Source organism: Helianthus annuus, chromosome 4 (genome assembly GCF_002127325.2).
Source record: "Helianthus annuus cultivar XRQ/B chromosome 4, HanXRQr2.0-SUNRISE, whole genome shotgun sequence".
NCBI classification, from domain to species: domain Eukaryota; kingdom Viridiplantae; phylum Streptophyta; class Magnoliopsida; order Asterales; family Asteraceae; genus Helianthus; species Helianthus annuus.
Window position 1 is genome coordinate 156,015,271 of NC_035436.2, and position 6,798 is coordinate 156,022,068.

Genomic DNA, 6,798 nt, shown 5'->3' on the forward strand with positions numbered 1-6,798 from the left:
TCAACTTTTAAAATACTTACTTGCTTTGCGCCGTGAAACGAACACACACTTCCTCACGAGCTTTCAGTTTGATTTCAAGCACTTGATGCTTAAATCCCTCAAACCTAGGCTCTAATACCCAACTTGAAACGCCGACTTTTTACTTTTGACAATAACATAAGGCTCATACAAAGGTTTGGAAAATTTTGACATGACCCATTCGAAAAGTGAACATTTTCCTGCTTTTTAACGAAACCATTCAAGATACATTCTATGACACTATTCAAAAGATGCTAAATAAAAAAAAACATACACAATTTACCTAGAATATTAAATCCAAACTATTCAAAATAAAGTTTAACTTCAAACTACTACCATCATCCTAATAACTAGTTTAACATTTACTACACAAAAGGACGTTTCGACCCATTCAAAAGAAACAACTTGAACCGGGAAGCGTATAAAGGTCAACGTTGTGTGTGTATGTTCGGTCCGAGCGCGCCGCAATTAATCATGTGATTTACCTATCATTCATAACAACAACACATGTTAGTTCATAATACATAACACTTTACTTTAATAACATTATCACTTCCATTCGGAAACATCATCATACCACTTCCCGATTCATTTGTAATGAACCGCTACATTTCCATATCTCTCGATATACTTGCATCAATTGACCCATATAAACAAGTCAATTATAACACATTCCAATCAACCATTCTACTTGTCCTTTTTAACCCATTTAGACGGGTTCACTCCATATTCACTATCACATCATAGTATCCTTAAAAAATTTCCCAATATAAAGTTCATTACTTTTAGTCAATCATGAATCATAATGTAAACTTACACCTAATTCATAGCACTAAACCAATCTCATACATAATTCTACAAATAGAGTACATAAAGTTTACATGACTTACCGCGATCTTGAGATGCTTGTGCCTTCGAGTGACTGCGCCTTCTTCCTTCTTTGTGCCTATATTTCATAATCTCATACTTTAGCATTCTTAAACATTACTTTCACAATCCTTATTGTACGTTATGGCGTTTACTAATCACATACATCATTATCATAAGAAAATTGCATCATTTTAATAAGTATACATGCAAAAGCCATAACTAAACTCACTTGGGCATTTTGTCAAACACCTTGTGTGCGTATCACTAGTTTAGCATAATGTACAAGCATTTTAAGCACAACTTCCATAGTTCACTCTTTGAGTAACCAAAAACATCCCTAACTCAGAAATTATCATCCTAATTATGATCACATAATTCTAAATCAATTACATCTAACCTTTTCACTAACATTCATCAAATTAACATATAGAGCTTCACAATTTCTTGATCATCTTTTATCACATGAATGGGTTTTACCCTAATCTATCATCATAGAGAAATTAAAGCATGATTTCAACTCTTACAAGTTCATATCACCTTGCATTCATGTTTGATTTCATAAAGCATCACAAATTTCACATATCAAATTAATTTAACATCACCAAATCATGAAATTCGACTTACTTGATGTTAATTTCACTTAGGGATGAACATTTCTAACTCATGCATTGATAAACCTTCAATTTTCCCCTTTCAATTTGAGAGATTTGTGATGTTAGGGTTTTGACTCCCTTGGCTCCCTCCTCTCTCTCGATCGCACACACTGCCAGACCAAACTGGCTTCCTTTTTTTTATCTAATTTTATTCTATATTTACACATTTAGCCCCTAACTTTTATGGTATGTTCACATTAATGATTTTCACACTAACTTTGTTACTTTTCTTTAGTTAACTTTATTCCCATACAAAGGGTTTTTAACTTACCATTATTTATAAGACTTTCATAATGGTAAAAATTTATATTTACCATTCTTTGTCATTAAATCCTCACTATTAGTTTATTATATTAAGACATACGAAAACTGGGGTGTTACAAGTCCACCCCCCTTATAAAAGGTTTCGTCCCCGAAACCTGACTACGTACCAAATAATTCCGGGTAGTGCTTTTGCATGTCATCCTCCGCTTCCCAGGTGAGATCCGATCCCTTCCGATGTTGCCATTGAACCAACACTTGTCGAACAGATTTGTTTCGGAGGTGGTTCACTTTAAAATCCTTGATTGCGACGGGCCTTTCAACATAATTTAACTTCTTATCCACTTCAATGTCATCCATAGGCACGTATGCCGTCTCATCCGCAAGGCACTTTCGCAACTGAGACACATGAAAGGTGTTATGAATCCCATCCAGCGCGGGTGGTAATTCTAACTGATATGCCACCGCCCCGACCCGGGCGAGTATTTTGAATGGCCCGATGAATCGAGGGCCTAACTTCCCGCGTTTACGGAAACGGATTATTCCTTTCCATGGGGAGACCTTTAGTAATACATGATCTCCCACTTGAAATTCAATTGGCCGCATTCGTCGATCCGCATAAGACTTTTGTCTATCTTGCGCTGCTTTTATTCTTGATTTAACCATATCTATCTTTTCGTTCGTCTTGGCCACTACTTCTTTTGACGCGATTTCTCGTTGACCCACTTCCCCCCAACAAACCGGGGTCCTACACTTCCTTCCATAAAGCATTTCGTAGGGGGCCATTTTTATGCTGTTATGATAGCTATTATTATACGAGAATTCTACCAAAGGTAGATGATCATCCCAGCTTCCTCCGAAATCCATAACATACGCCCTTAACATATCAACTAATGTTTGAATAGTTTCGTTCTGACTGACCATCGGTTTGTGGATGGTAGGCGGTGCTGATGTGTAATTGGGTCCCCAATTCATCATGAAACTTCCTCCAATAACGAGATGTGAACTGGGTGTCCCGATCGGATACTATAGACACCGGAACCCCATGTCGGGATATGATCTCGTTCATGTAGACTTCCGCCATCTTTTCTGAATTATAATTTTCCCGAATAGGTAGGAAATGTGCACTTTTGGTCAGTCGGTCAACGACCACCCATATTGCATCGTGCCCTTTTCTTGTCTTTGGAAGCTTAGTCACCAAGTCCATCGTTACATGTTCCCATTTCCACACCGGGATCTCCAAGGGTTGTAACTTTCCATACGGCTTTTGGTGTTCGGCCTTTACTTGGGAACACGTCAAACACTTAGCAACATACTTGACAATGTCCCTTTTCATCCCCGGCCACCAATAATTCATCCTTAAGTCTCGATACATCTTTGTAGCCCCCGGATGAACGGAGTATCGAGACTTGTGAGCCTCATTCAACAGCAATTCCTTCACACCACAATGCCGAGGTATCCAGATTCGGTTATACCTCGTTTTCATTCCATTTGCATTCTCTCCCAATTCATGAATAAACCCTTTCGTTCTTTCTTTCTTTGGGTCAACAACATTTAAAGATTTCGTTTGAGCCTCTCAAATTTCATCAAGGAGTTTAGGAGTGACTACCATCTTCATGGATTTTACCCGAATCGGGGGTGGGTACTCCTTTCGACTAAGTGCGTCCGCCACTACATTAGCCTTCCCCGGATGGTAATGAATGTCACAATCGTAATCCTTAATGAGTTCCAACCATCTTCGTTGCCTCATATTAAGATCTTTCTGCTCGAAAAAAATATTTGAGGCTTTTATGATCCGAGAAGATTGTACATTTCACCCCATAAAGGTAGTGCCTCCATATTTTCAAGGCGAATACGACCGCCGCCAGTTCAAGATCATGAGTCGGATAATTGCCTTCATGTTGCTTGAGTTGTCTCGAAGCATAAGCAACGACTTTACCCCTTTGCATTAACACACAACCTAAACCTTGGCGAGAGGCGTCTGTATACACCACCAAATCATCCGTTCCATCCGGTAATGCCAATACTGGGGACTTTGAGAGCTTCTCCTTCAAGGTCTGGAACGCTCTTTCTTGTTCTTCGCCCCATATAAACTTTTCGCTCTTCTTTGTTAACTTCGTCATGGGCGAGGCTATCTTGGAGAAATCTTGGATGAACCTCCTGTAGTACCCAGCCAGGCCCAGAAAACTTTTTATTTCACTTGGATTCTTCGGGGGTACCCAGTTCATTACCGCTTCCACTTTGGATGGGTCCACATGGACACCCTCCGCATCAATTATATGACCCAAAAACTGTACCTCTCTAAGCCAAAAGGCACACTTTGAGAACTTTGCATATAACTTTTCCTTGCGAAGTGTGTCCAATACATTACGCAGGTGGGAAGCATGTTCTACTTCACTTCGGGAGTATATTAGTATGTCGTCAATGAAAACGATTACATACTTATCAAGCATAGGTCGGCACACCCGATTCATCAAATCCATAAACGCAGCTGGCGCGTTTGTTAACCCAAAAGACATTACTAAGAACTCGTAATGTCCGTATCGTGTTCGAAACGCAGTCTTCGGCACATCTTCTTCCCGCACACGCAATTGATGATATCCCGACCGCAAATCGATTTTCGAAAACCAACTTGCCCCTTGAAGCTGGTCAAATAGGTCATCAATTCTGGGCAAGGGATAACGATTCTTCACCGTTAACTTGTTCAACTCTCGATAGTCGATGCACATTTACATCGAACCATCTTTCTTCTTTACGAATAATACAGGCGCTCCCCATGGTGAAACACTTGGTTTAATGAAACCCTTGTCGAGCAACTCTTGAAGTTGCGTCATCAATTCTTTCATTTCGGTCGGGGCCAGCCGATAAGGGGCTTTAGCTACCGGCTTTGCACCCGGGTTAAGCTCTATTTTGAATTCTACTTCTCGTTCAGGCGGAAGCCCTGGTAGGTCTTCCGGAAACACATCCGGATAATCATTCACCACGTTCACATCTTCAAGCTTTGGGACACCTCGATTAGTGTCAATCACATAAGATAGATAAGCTCTACCCCCGTTCCTCACATGTTTGACAGCTTTGATTATAGAACACAATTTCGACTTGATGACTCTATCTCCTTGAACGCTTACCCGTTTCCCCCCGGGGTTACTACATGAATGACTTTCCTTTCACATTGAATTTCAGCGTAGTTTTGGGCAAGCCAATCCATTCCTACAACTACTTTAAATTCCCCCATGTACATCGGGACAAGATCTATACTAAATTCCTCATCTTCGATTAAGATCTTACAGTTTCTACAAATATCATGTAACAAATAGCTTTTACTATCAGCAACTTCCACTTCTAAGGGTACTATCATCTTTTCAAGCTTAAAAGATGGATGAACTAACAATTCATTAGAAATAAACGATCTACTAGCCCCAGAATCAAATAATACATTCATAGGCATAGAATTACCAAGAATATACCTGAGACCACATCCGGGCTAGTCTTAGCTTCATCTGAGGTTAACTGGAACATCCTCCCACGAGCCTTGGAAGACTCATCCTTCTTTCCATCTTTCTTTGCCCCTTGTTGGAGTTTCGGACATTCCGCTTTAATGTGCCCCGTTTCATTGCAATTATAACACGCCTTTGGGTTTTCGGGGCACCTATAAAACGGATGTCCCTCTCGTCCACATTTGTAACACCCCTTCTTTCCCGACAAACATTCACCCGAATGATGCTTCCCACACGTCTTGCAAGTCGGAATTTCACTACTTGTTTTCCCCTTTTTGCTTTGGTCTTGATATCTTGCCTTTTTCGATGGACTAGCGTTGGTAGGCTTCTCCGCTACCCTTTTCTCTCCCCGTTCAACCTGTATTTTTATCTCAATTTCTCTATCTCTTGCCCATTCAATTAATTCATTTAACGTCGCACACTTGGAGGGATTTACAAATTCCCGATATTCAGCCTTTAACATAGCATGGTAACGTATAATCCTTTGCCTCTCAGTCCCCGCTATCTCCTCACAGAACTTCACCCTCTCAAGGAACTTGTTCGTTATCTCGTCAATCGTTTCATTCTTTTGTCTGAGACGTAAGAAGTCTTCCTGAATCTTATCAATTGCGGATTGTGGGCTGTAATATTTCAGAAATGATTCCTTGAATTCTTGCCATGTTAACGACTGTACTTTATCATCCCCCAACTCCTTCGAGTATGCGTCCCACTAATCTTTTGCTTGAAGTTGTAGAAGGCCCGTGGCAAACATTACTTGATCTTCCACTTCACATCTACTTCGTGTAAACACGACTTCGGTACTTGAAATCCACCTTTGGCAAGCTATCGGATCAACTTCCCCTTTGTATGGTAAGGGATTACATGCCATGAACTCTTTGTACGTGCATCTCCGATTGCTTTTCTTCACTTGCAATTCACTAATCATTTCTTTCAATTCTTCCACCTTAGATGTTACCAAAGTATTAACTATCTCCAATACTTGTCCTTCGACTTCTTGAGCTAGTCGGGGTACACTAGCCTCTATCGCTTTCTTTACTTCTTCCACAATCATAGTTCTTATTTCATTTCGGCGTGCTTCATCGTCATCATTCACATTCACCATATCAGCCATCTATATAAAACATGCATTACATTCATTAGATTTTATTTCATAATTCCCATTATCATGATTTAACATCATTGTATCATGACACATTTCATTCATCGTTCATATTTCACATCTTATCGTCTATGACGACCGTCTCATATCATATCGACCGATATCTTTAATCCTAACAAATTTTTCTTCTCAACATTCGCATGTACTTTCCCTCGAGTCTAAATCACCTAGCACATTTAATTGCATGCATTCTTATTGTATATCAAGCTATCCTTGTGACTTGATAAGAATTACTAGGGTTTGAGGGCTTAAATTAAAGTTTTCGTTACTATCTGAGGTCACCGTAAGCTTTGGTTACCCTTTCGTAGCTTACGGTACAAAGAAAAGAAAAATTTATATC

At 39.8% G+C, this 6,798-nt stretch overlaps 1 pseudogene; it reads right to left on the reverse strand.

Moving 5' to 3' along the window:
• Positions 1-3,378: 3,378 nt before the first annotated feature.
• Positions 3,379-6,410, reverse strand: LOC110896175 (annotated as a pseudogene).
• Positions 6,411-6,798: the final 388 nt, after the last annotated feature.